We start from the raw sequence: 11,511 nt of genomic DNA on the forward strand, positions 1-11,511 counted from the left end.
TTCTTTTCCGTATGAACAACCGAACCGTGTTTTGGTTAAGGGAAACAGAATTTCTGATAAAAATCAAATTTGGTTTATTCGAAATTCGAAATTTTATTTCCTTCAACCAAACTTATTATTTACAATATCCGTGTGCAATATCCGTGTCAATAATATCGTTATCCGATATACCTTGCTGCGAAGTTCGCGAACATTTACGTACTTTGCGATGATATATATAAAGATTTCCAGGGAGAACTTGGACGATAGAATTCCTTAAGGAAGTTATATCACGACTCCGACATTAACGCCTCGCTTCACTTTTTACGATTGACTGCGTTAAAGTAGGTTCCTGCGCGCAATACACGACGTAATCTATTTTTCCAAATTGAAGGGAAAAGAGAAAAATTAGAGTTCTCTCCCCGCTATAGTCACTGCGCCAAAAAATATCAAAGGCATTCTGCGAATTTCGCTTTTTCCTTTCTGGTCGCAACGCGAGAGCAGTCGTGATCTTTCGAAATTGCATCTTCGTTTAGAAAGTCCAGCGGTCTGAGCTTCTAAGGGAGAAGGGACGGCGGAGAGAGAGATGAAAAGTTGGTAAAAAGGGAGGAGGGGGGAATTCCCGAGCACATTCTCATTGCATATTCAATGGGATAGCGAGTACATGTGTGTACCTGACGCTGGCAAATGCAGAAAAAAGGGTACGCCACCTCTGATGTACGATCTGAAAAAAAGAGGGCGGGCTCGCCGCTGCGAATGCAAAAGCGGGATTAAACTGGACGCGACCCGATAATTTGTGCGAAAAAAAAAAGAAACGAACGTAGTTTCGTTGACTTTACGCGAACGTTCAACTTCTTTCTTCTTTTGCAGCTGACTCGATCATCTGACGCGGTGTATTCGCGCAGTGGGTGGTGGATATAAGGTAATAATTCGTCGTACATGCACTGAGAAACCCATTTAGTTGAATCAACTAAATTCTTGTTTGACTAAGGTTTGGTTCTCTGCACCAAAGATTTGGTTCTTTGAAATCTATGAAACTTCAGAGAACCGAACTTTCGGTTTAGACGACCAAACTTTGGTTATTACAATCAAAAAATTGGTTTGCCATAGTGATACAAGAATTTATATTTTGATTCGACTAAATGCGTTTCTCAGTGTGGAACTTTTGGAAGAAAAAACTCACGATCTTTACGGGTACTTGGAAGCGCACGTGAAAGTTGAACATTTCGTTAGAGGTGAACTCTGCGCGGGATTAAGCGCGGAATAATTTAAACATTTGCGTTTATTATCCGACACGCATTAATACATTAAGTTTCGCCGGGAATTAGATTCCACATGAATTGGAACAAGCCATGTAATTCCGCGACTTGAGAGGTGAAGAAGGAAGGATATCCGCGCGTAAAACTCCTCTTCTACCATTTTCGAGTCGCCTCCTCTCTCACGCGCGTGTATTCTTCTACGTTGCCCGTACGTACGATCTGTAGGTACAAATATACGCGTGCGCTCGTCGTACAGATTTTACATCGCGCCTGGAAACCCCCCGTCAGTACAATTTCGCAGTGGCTTAGTAATTTCGATTTAGGTCCGATAAAGGATAGCGGCATTGAGAAGTCGAGGTGAAACTCCAGTGCGGCTTTCGATTCAAACCGTTCCAAAGCAGGTTCCGCCACGTCAGTTTCGAACTCTGATCGCTGTTACCGTTCGTTAACCTTTAAGCGACGGAGAATTCAGCAACTTGAAACGCCGTCACAGAGGTACATCGATTTTACACAGAAGAAATGTGATATCTGATATACGATACAATTAGAACGCTCGACATATTTTATCTCTGTTTTTACGATTAAACATACGCTATCAACTTACCGCAACCTCTTCCAATCATTTATTTATCCTGCGTATATCGAAATATTTTCGTCATTGTAATAACGAGAAACATGTGCGAGTTTGTCTGGAAAATTCAAGGATCGCTGGTCTGAACGTTTAATATCGAAAATATAAAATAATATATAAAAGTAATATATTCGAGCAGAGAGGAATGAAATTCTTCTGCACGAAAGGGAAACGGCGACATTTTAAATTAGCCCGCGAGCATTTTCGACACTCTCGACCGCGAAATTTCGCGCTCATCGTTGATGAAGCGTCCGTAGCCGCGGCGGAATGATGAATTACCCGTCGGGTCCGCAACGGTACCGGTAATAACAAGACGAGCGGCGTCCGAAACACTGCGTAGCTGAGCCCGTAACATGAAAGCGTTGTGCGAAACGTGACCGGCGATAAATATCCAGTCGATACTCCCTCTCCGCCACGATGATGCTAACGATACGGTGCGGGTGGGTGAACGGCCGGGCGGGTAGAGGCAAACCGCGAGATATCGCGTCGATAATCCGCCGGCAGACAGTTATAAGCGCGGTCCTTTCTGCCCTTTAGCGGCACTATTTCCAGCCAGCCGATAGACATTCGGCGCAGCAGGAATTGCCGAGCTAAACGACCCTAATTTCGCCGAGCGCGCGTAATAGCCGCGCGATCAGAAGCGGATAGAACGCTCAAGAGGGATACGCCGTCGAAAATTGACCAAGAATCCTTTTCTCTCTCCCTCTTCACGCGTTTTCACCTATAGAGAAGTTACGAAAACCCGCTTGTTGCCGCGATTCATCGCGATCCAGCAGAATTTTCCTCGTTTCTTCGTACGTTCAGCCAAAATTAAAAAGTGTTTCGTCGATCGATATACGTCCGACGTTTCCGCTAAATTTTCCTTCTTCCTTTTTCCCCCTCTCTCTCATAGAGAGAGAGAGAGAGAGAGCGGCATCCTGTGAACCACGCGATAGTGTCCCTTCGGTACACGTTTAAATATTAAAAGCAAAACGATGCTTTCTCGAAACCCGTTTAGTTGAATCAACTAAATTCTTGTTTCACTATGGGCGAACCAATTTTTTGGTTGTAATGACCAAAGTTTGGTTGTCCAAACCGAAGGTTTGGCTCTTTGAAGTTTCAGAAGTTTCAAAGAACCAAATCTTTCGTTCAGAGAACTAAACCTTGGTTCTTATAAGAAAAAATTGGTTCGCCCATAGTCAAGAATTCAACTAAATGGGTTTCTCAGTGCAGGAAGGGGTGGAAAGTTCGTGGTAGTTAACGCACTCTCTATACTGTGCCGCGATTTCGAGCGTTCGCAGCAGGATCAAATTCCTCGCTGAGTAGCTTGGCTGGAAATATCCTGCTTCGGCCTACGAGCGCAGGGGCGCGAGAGTGCCCCTTTGGAGGGCATTTGGAACATTGAGGATGCTGGGAATTCCAACGGAAGACGTTTCAAACTACGAGAGTTCACCGCGTGTCTGCATTTCGTCTTGTCTCGTCTCTTTGTGCAGCAACGCACGTGTTTATACATACACGTTCCGAAAGAGCGGCTCACCCCAGGAATGCAGCACTGAGAAAATCGTGTTCAACCACACGGATGAACATTGGTAAAAACAATCGATTCTACGTGCGAGCGTGTACATAATAAATTGAACGGATTTTCCTTTTCAAGGGATATTCTCGGAAGAGAGATATCTAACGCCTTCGAGCGCCAATAGATCGCTAATTACGAATTCAACGGTTCTCACACGGATACCCCGCGAAACTCAGATCAATTTCCCCCGGTATTTTTACCGTAAACTTTACGAGGCAGTCCTGGTAACTTTTCTTTATGGCAGGAAATCACGCGGTAAAAATTGCAATAAACGGATTCCCTCCATTTCGCCGCAAAAGTGCAACTCGATGTAGTCAGCCGCCATTCGGAATCCTCAATTTTTATTCGCAGCGAATAAACGCGACTAGTGCCGCATCTATTTGCGTACAAATGCGCGTCGGCGGAAGTATCGTATATTTTTGCGCGACGCGTATATCAAAACGACACGCGCTTACGTCGATACGTGGAAATTTGCGCGACTATATGTGTCTCCAGGTACGCCGAGTGCACACGCCAACTACGTGCATGCGGCTGACAGTGTAGCGAGCCGTGACGGTGCGTTATTGCTTTCGCGGTATTCCCAAAGTCTCAAGTCACGCTACACGATCTCCCTATAAGCGTAATGTGCGCATCGGCCGCAACGTGATGCACCGTCCGTTGGAACTCTTGTCGTCTCCTAGTCGCATGTAACTCGCCGCAAATACAACACGATATTGGAAACGCGAATAGATAGAAATAGAGAAAGAGACGTTTAGATATTCGCGTCAGCTCCTCTTTCAATGCTACCTGACTGACTGACTTTATTTTTTTAAGCAATCGCGTTAATGGTTCCACAAGTGGAACTTCTTCGCGTACCATGAGATACGATTACTTTTACTTCGGTCATCTGTAGATTTCAAAATGAACTGCGAGGTAACTCAGAAGGGGTCTGTTTCTAAACCAAGTCTTGAAAATGAACAGTGAAAGATTTAAGGTTCCGAGTGAATTGCACTAGTTATCGCCGACGGAGGGGTTAAAGCCGTTCGCTTCTCGTATTTGACCTGCGAGCAAAATGCGGTTCGATCGGTCAGTCTCTGGCGTTATTCCTGCAATTTCTCGCACATGTTACACACTTTCCTCCCTCCCGAACGCAAGTTCGATTCAGTTCGCAAACTGGTTAATATTCGCGACGCAATGCGCCCGCTTCGCGAAGATTTTCGCGTTTTCGCTAGACGGAGTTAAATTGTGTTTCGCGCAATGAGGGAAGCGGTAGGAAACAGAGAGAGAGAGAAAAGCCGCGACGTAAAGTACGAGAGAAGACGAGAGCAACGAGAGACAAGCGGGCACAACACTCGTCGGTGGACGCCGCTTAATTTCCGTTTTAAATGCGGAACAGAAGTTGCAAGTCAAACGGCCGGAAAAAAGATGAAAAACTGAAATCGAAGCGAGAAAGCGAGCGCGCGCTTGCGTGGCACTCAACATTTACAAGCGAAATATGCCAGCTCACCCCGATGTCTGCATAAGATGTAAGGGATGTCTCTTATGTTTCGCGAAACATTAGTTGTGGAAAAGTCTAAACAGACATCGAATGAGAATACATTACTTATAATGCACGAAATTCGCGATGCACTCATCGCCATGTCGCAAATCATTCATATGCCGTTCTATCTGATCAGCAGGCATTAAATTTCATCAGGCAGACAGATTCACGTTGTGATAAAACGACTCATTTTCACGTCAGTAACTATTGACGCAGTTAAGTGCGACGCTTAAAAAATAGTGCAAAGAAAAAAAAAGAAGAAATACACGTGTGAAACGAAAAAGCCACGTGAAAAGGAATAATTGGTTGAATACATCGAAAAGTTTGTCCGCGTCAAATAACATTTTACGCTGACGCGACAGGGAGGCGAAATTGTACAGAAATTTACACATATTGCCGGACGTTGTATGCAACGAAACCGCACTGGAAAAAAATATAAAAAATAAAAAAACCGAGTATAACGCGTTTTCAGCTAATTTCTCGCCTCGACTGCGATTTGTTCCGATTGCGTTCAACCTCGCCGTTCATTCGGCTATATTTTTTGTTTTATGTCGTTCCATGGTCGAGGAGGAACGGACAAATTTTTTTGACGTAGTTCGAACAAACGCAGTCGGCCTAGATCGAGTCGTGGAACCTAACGGGAATTATTATTTATGAACGAGCGGCATGATGATGGCGTACTTAAAATTTCGCGTCGTAAAAGCCCGCTCCAGCGCGTTTTAAAGCTCGACATACGCATACGATGTTTACGAGAATGGGACGTGAAACGAACCCTTAACGAAACAGATTTTGACATCGAGTAACTGTGTGCGGGTATCTGTGTCCCTTGCTATAATTACGTACTTAGTGTACTTGATTGGTTCTCTCTCTCTCTCTCTCCGCCTCTACTATTAATAACAAGGATTTTATTTTGTTTTTACGCAAAAAAACTATTGAAATAACAATGCATGGAAAAAATGTGGTTACATTAGCCAGAAAGAGGGCAACCAAGTGCATTTTGGATTGAAGGAAACAGAATTTCTGGTTTTTATAACCAAAATGTAATTCTTATAACCAGAAATTCTGTTTCCTTCAACCAAAATACATCTGGTTGTTTTCATTAGTATAGACAGACTTTTTTTTCCGTTACAAAACTATGTACAGAACTATGTTCAGAACTAATTACAAAACTATGTACATAAATGTCACGCTGCTAAAATCCGAATAGTTAAAAGAGAATATATGTTTGAAAAACGAAAGAATTGCGTATTTTGGTTCCAGAAACAGCGCGAAAAAGTTTATTACAGAAGTTCATTACAATGATTACTGGAAGAATGGTGTACCATACGTGTCACGCATGCAACCCCGCTTTCAAGGGAAACGACGTGCGAGCTCTTTGTCACGAAGAAACGATTTTATGGGGCGAAATTAGCTCGTAACAGGAAATTTTATCGTTTTGCTTCCGGTCGATATTCCCATGAATTATGTAACGTGGCGAAAATTCTTGGAAACGACATTTCGCTGTTACCGCGGAGTCTTAAAAATTATTTAACGATCCATTCAGTGTTAATAATAAAATCCAAATAAAAAAAATCTAACGCAAATTTTTTAAACGTCAGACAAATCACAATTTAATATGTCAATAGATTCGAATTGCATAAAAGATTCGCGCGTTTTGTCGCGGTTCTGTCGATACGAGACAGCATATATCGCATTGGTGAATAAGAACTTTTACATCCCACGATTATGAGATAAAAGAGAGAAACGTGCCGCCACGAAAATTCTACGTTCGCGCGAAAAGCAACGTGCTAAAGACGCAGCGATGCAAACGGAACACTGTTATATTGTATCGTTACAGATGTGCTCCTTCTCTTTCCGACTTTAACGTTTCGTAAAATTCACGGATGCGCACTCGACGACATGTAACGAACGCGGGGGAATGGAAGCAACGACACGTGCTGCAAACGTGAGGCTACATTCGGAAGAGAGGGAAACGAGAGGGGAGGAGCGACGCGACGGGAAGAAAAAGAAATAAAATGGCAAACGGTAAGCAAGGTCCCGACGAGGAATAAGGGGGTCGAGAGCGCGAGAGTTCAGTGGCTCGTTCCCTCCGTATCGTCGAGTTCAACATAAAAGAGAATGACCCTAACTGCGTCCAACGACTTTTCGCGTATTACGAAATTTTAAACGCAATTTCCAGCGAATTGCCGGCACCGCCGAAATAATTTGCCCGGCCGCGTCGTTGCGAAGTCGTTCGCCCTCTTTGGGAAGTCTTCCCGCTGGAAATTCTTGAATACATTAGCCGCGCGAGTTTCACGTCGCGAGAAAACGCCGCGCGATAAATTGCGAAGAAGAAAAATACAAGACGTAAGAGACATTGTGACGTTGATGGAATTAACGGAGAGCGAACACAATGGTTATTTTTCGTGAATGCGGATAACGCGCTAATGCAGAATGAAAACGGTCGTAACAAGTTATCGTTGCGACTTGATGAGAATTCGCGAATGAAATTAAGATCGGGCGTTTTGGCGCACCGTGTATACAATTGATACATGTTTACGTTGAGAAGGGAGGGTCGCGATAAAGCAAAGTTCTTTATTCTCGCACATCCATCTCGGAACGGTCGATGACAGCGCAGTCTGCACTACACGTCAAACTATTCCCTACAAATTGATTGTTTCAGTTATTTTTACAACTGGGACATTTTACGACGAGTGACATTTTCCCGTTGCGTCAAAAACGACAGAGTTATAAATGCCAAAAGTCCTATCACCTTTTTTGTCGTTTTATCTCGGTGTAACAATTTTTTTTACGTCCGCAGGAGGTTTACAAAAAATTTTATGAAGTGTCGCATGTGTAGAAAGCTGATCTGCGGACAACAAAATTCAGAAAGTTGTGTCAAGTTAAAGCATCACTTTTTATCTGTGTCGCCAAAGTTCGTTGGTATCAATTTGACGACACTGTAATTTGAATGCAAAAGAGCGAGCTAATTTAGCGAAGGAAAAAGAAAGGGAGAGAGACGACTTTCAAACTTCTAAATAAGATGAAACTATGAGCTGAAGTTTTTGCGAGCTAAATATATTCCGGCATATTAGACATTGCACTAGCAATATGCTCCAATGAAGCAAGAAGGTCTCGAGTTTTACTCCGATATTCTAACCAAACTGGATATCGCAGGGGGAATACAAATTCATATTTTCGCGAGTAAAAACTAAAGGAAATATTTATTCTCCTTTGAAATGTTAAAACGATCAAAAACAAAATGAAAGCGATTACTTTCTTTTAGAGCGATATTGCTCTTAATTTGTGAAAGCACATTACTGTATAAATTCTAAGGTCAAACAACTGAGCATACTTCGATGAAACTTTATAATATACCCTGTATGGTGGAAGATCTAATTACAAACGACTGCAAAAACTTCGCCTTACTTCATGAAAATCGTCCCGCTTGTGAAGCACACGTACTACTGCACATTTGACGTAATTATATTTTATCGGGTTCGATGGCCGAGATATGAAAGGAGCAATTTATTTATAGAGCCTTCGTATTTATAGGTACAAGAGTAATTTAAATGGGGCACGAGGAGAGTAATGAGAATAATGAGAAAAGCATCGAGTCGCCGCGGAGAAGTCGATCCATCGATTTAAATTGCCGGACTTTAGGAATAACGCTGATATAATTATCTCACGAGTTTCTCGCAAGATTATGTTAGATTATTGCTGTGCGTGTAACGTGTCTGACGTAACGCATAGCAATTTTCGTTCAAGGTCGATTCTGTGGACGACCGTTCGACAATCTCGCTAGTTGCATCGCATGCGATGCGCAATGGAACGTGTTATTACATGACGAATCGACGGCCGTGTCGATCGTCACGGCATTATTACAATTAACGCGTTGACCAAACGTCGTGATCCCGCAAACATATGTCGGTGGTAAAGCGTTCGAACACTCCGGGTCTCAAGAGATGTTCCTAGATCGTGAAATAATACCGAAACAACGGCAAAAAACTAGAGTCGCGCGGTCGCAAAAACAGGAAGACATTATCATCGTATTTAAACCGCGATAAAACGCGATTTCGCTTGCCGCAAGTTCTGTTGAATCGATCTACGGTGAATCTGCGATCATTATAAATGAATTTTAAGCACGCTGTTTTGACGATTATATATTCCGATACATACTAGAAGGAGACGTTGGAAAGAATATTTTGAAATAAATATATCGCGTCGTATGAGCAGACTGCAATATATTTGAAATTAATTTTAACACGTTCGCACTACCAGAATTTCATTTTAAAGGATTTTCTCCGCGGATCATCTTGTTTCTTTTTACGCGATCGTATAAAAAAAGACAATTTCAAAATACGGACACAGAAAAAACTGCTTGCTATCACACATATGTAATGCTGGTCTCTCGTGAGATATCATTACGTCGCATATGTATGCTGGTAGCAAACGTGTTAGACAAATGATGCCGAAAGGACAGCAATATATTGTGCAAAATTAGCAAATTAATGATCTAAATTCACACCCGCGGCAAAAGCATAGAACGACTAATTGACTAATGTGATAATTTCGTGACAATTTCGTCAATTATGCTCTCCTCGCTAGTAATATCTCTGAAATGATAAAAAAAAATACAAAAAAAGGATCGATATAATATATCGTTAAAATACAATTGCTCGACGAATAAGAGAAATTTTTTCATGTATCTCTCGGAATCATTCAGACAGTCCCTCGGACGATTCACCCGCGCGAAAGTCTGGCGATTTTGGGGGTGAAACGACAAAACGATCGAAACGTGTTGCCTCGACGACGGACTGTCGGGCGTGTGCGTGAAGCATAGAAAGATAAACGGTGTCACGGGGCAAAGGGGAGACCACCGGTCGTCCACCGCTGCCGATCTGCGAAAAAGAAGAGGAGGAGAGAGAGAGAGAGAGAGAAGAACGGGTTTTGAGGCCATCCCACGCGGCCTACGATGATAATACGGCATTACGTCATGTCACCGCAGCGACGACGACCGATTCGTTATTTGAACTCGTTAACCGGAATCGCGGTTTCTAGATCTCGTCCCGCCGATAAATTTCCCCCCGCGAGCGATCATGCGCCGAGAGATGCTCCGAGTCTTTTCGTCGTCGATCCCTATCAAGAGAGTCGCCATAAACGCGAGTTCTTATTCGTTCTCTCCGCATTTTTTTTTCACGGTCGTTCCTTGAATGTTGATTATCGGCAACTCGTTGAATGATAAATCCAAATTACTATGATATCCAAGTGTTACAGCAAAAATATGCGCAGGCGCGAGTATACACTCAACGGTAATATCCGCTCACCATAACGACTAATTTGCATTTTCCTATCGTTTGGGAGCCGTGTGTGAATATGTTGTTAGCGAAATTGTTTAGCGAAATTGCTGCATTTCATAACGAAATTTACAATATTAATTATGATGCTAGCAATAGCTCACTGTCTGCCTATTCGATGTTTGTTTTACATTACTGATAATCAGCGTCGCGCAGGTCCCACTGAATATGGCATTACTAATTAGCGGTGACACCGTTAACGGCATTAAATGCGGTATCGTCCGCATGCATTTCCTCAGAATATGACGCAGCTCGAAACTTGAGTGTACCCGCGTCTGGGAGTATCACGCCGCTGCGGTCTATTTCGAGGCGCGAAGTGACGCTTCGCGTCAGCTGGCGTTATAACGCTCGTTCACGCCTCTCCCCTGTCACATTAGACACACGTATACAGTCCCGAGAAAAATACATACCTCGCTCCGATGATCCGTCTGGCTTCTCCGCTTTCCCCGCCGTCACTCCGGCGATCAACGGTGCTCCGACGTGGACGGGATTTTTCGGGATCTCCTAACGGCGGGACTATTTTCAGGGTGCGTGAAGGAAATCGTATGTCCGATAACGCGGCTTCGCAAGCACAACGGTTCACAATTGACCGCGGCAGACAAAAGTCATGCCGACCGGTTTCTCTATCCTGGAGGTCGTCGCGGTGATCTGTCTCTTTCTCTCTTATTCCACGTTGCGAATTCGAAGGAACGAACAGACAGACAGGGCGAACTCTGACTGACACGAGAAATGGGATAATTAATAACGCGCGCGTCGACCGGCAATGACTCGATCGCAACGGAATCCGGCAGTCGACTGACTCGGGACGGATGCTGCGGCCGGTGTGTGTTGCCGCGCGCAGCCTCCCCCCTGTCGGCTTTCTTTGCTCCCCCTCCACAAAGCGCCAGCTCTCCCGCGCTCTCTCGCCCCTACTATTCCCCTCCCTCCCTGCTGTTACCGACATCTACACCCGCGCTCTCACTTACGCCATCTCTCTCTCTCTTTCTGTTGGTTCGGCGATTCCCTCTTGCATGCACGCGATACGTAGGATATCCAACTCGTTCACTTTCATTAACTACACCTCGACACTGACAGAATGGATATGCCGATAATTGAGGGGGCGGGAGAGATGGGAAGTATGGAGTGTATTAATTATACTGTGCCGTTTTTCACTTTTCGCCTTGTTGTCGGCTTGTTGCCGTGAGACTATTTTTTCAGATTACTCGTCTCTCTGTGCGCGTTTCATGCCCCCC

The 11,511-nt window shown here is 43.9% G+C and overlaps 1 protein-coding gene and 1 long non-coding RNA gene across 5 annotated transcripts in view; one reads left to right on the top strand and one right to left on the bottom strand.

The window, feature by feature from the left end:
- The window catches only part of LOC106744675 (prolyl 4-hydroxylase subunit alpha-2), a 148,890-nt gene that overhangs the window by 70,524 nt on the left and 66,855 nt on the right, over positions 1-11,511 (bottom strand). For 2 of the 4 annotated variants that reach the window (XM_014619617.1, XM_014619615.1), the window contains exon 1: positions 10,690-11,095. The exons of the other annotated variants lie outside the window; for them this stretch is intronic. The gene's annotated coding sequence lies outside the window, so the exon portion shown is untranslated. Of the gene's footprint in view, positions 1-10,689; positions 11,096-11,511 lie in introns of those variants that run through there. 4 annotated transcript variants of the gene reach the window in all.
- The window catches only part of LOC106744681, a 69,745-nt gene that overhangs the window by 50,785 nt on the left and 7,449 nt on the right, over positions 1-11,511 (top strand). The window contains exon 2 of the long non-coding RNA XR_001374470.1: positions 6,781-6,968. This is a non-coding gene — a long non-coding RNA (uncharacterized LOC106744681). The remainder of the gene's footprint in view (positions 1-6,780; positions 6,969-11,511) is intronic.

The sequence above is a fragment of the Dinoponera quadriceps genome, unplaced genomic scaffold (assembly GCF_001313825.1).
Source record: "Dinoponera quadriceps isolate SergipeBrazil2010 unplaced genomic scaffold, ASM131382v1 scaffold1352, whole genome shotgun sequence".
In the NCBI taxonomy this organism is placed as follows: Eukaryota; Metazoa; Arthropoda; class Insecta; order Hymenoptera; family Formicidae; genus Dinoponera; species Dinoponera quadriceps.